Raw genomic sequence first — 1,132 nt, 5'->3', positions numbered from 1 at the left:
GATTTGACATGCTCTGTACTATGACATTGGGCATCGGCCTTGGCAGACGACGTTGCTGGCATTTCATCGTCTCGGCCATGACTAGTGGCAGCAGCTTCAGCACGAGGTGGAAGTGGATCTTGATCTTTCCCTAATTTTGGAACCTCAACATTTTTGTTCTCCATATTTTAATAGGCACAACTAAAAGGCACCTCAGGTAAACAATGGAGATGGATGGATACTAGTATACAATTATGGATGGACTGCCGAGTGCCGACACAGAGGTAGCTACAGCCGTGAACTACCGTACTGTACTGTGTCTGCTGCTAATATAGACTGGTTGATAAAGAGATGTAGTAGTAGTATGTATGTATAAAGAAGAAAGAAAAAAAAACCACGGGTAGGTGGTATACAATTATGGACGGACTGCCCAGTGCCGACACAGAGGTAGCTACAGCCGTGGACTACCGTACTGTACTGTGTCTGCTGCTAATATAGACTGGTTGATAAAGAGATGTAGTAGTAGTATGTATGTATAAAGAAGAAAGAAAAAAAAACCACGGGTAGGTGGTATACAATTATGGACGGACTGCCCAGTGCCGACACAGAGGTAGCTACAGCCGTGGACTACCGTACTGTACTGTGTCTGCTGCTAATATAGACTGGTTGATAAAGAGATGTAGTAGTAGTATGTATGTATAAAGAAGAAAGAAAAAAAAACCACGGGTAGGTGGTATACAATTATGGACGGACTGCCGAGTGCCGACACAGAGGTAGCTACAGCCGTGGACTACCGTACTGTACTGTGTCTGCTGCTAATATAGACTGGTTGATAAAGAGATGTAGTAGTAGTATGTATGTATAAAGAAGAAAGAAAAAAAAACCACGGGTAGGTGGTATACAATTATGGACGGACTGCCCAGTGCCGACACAGAGGTAGCTACAGCCGTGGACTACCGTACTGTACTGTGTCTGCTGCTAATATAGACTGGTTGATAAAGAGATGTAGTAGTAGTATGTATGTATAAAGAAGAAAGAAAAAAAAACCACGGGTAGGTGGTATACAATTATGGACGGACTGCCCAGTGCCGACACAGAGGTAGCTACAGCCGTGGACTACCGTACTGTACTGTGTCTGCTGCTAATATAGACT

Source organism: Pseudophryne corroboree, chromosome 1 (genome assembly GCF_028390025.1).
Source record: "Pseudophryne corroboree isolate aPseCor3 chromosome 1, aPseCor3.hap2, whole genome shotgun sequence".
Lineage (NCBI taxonomy): Eukaryota > Metazoa > Chordata > Amphibia > Anura > Myobatrachidae > Pseudophryne > Pseudophryne corroboree.
Note: the sequence above shows the minus strand (reverse complement) of the source record.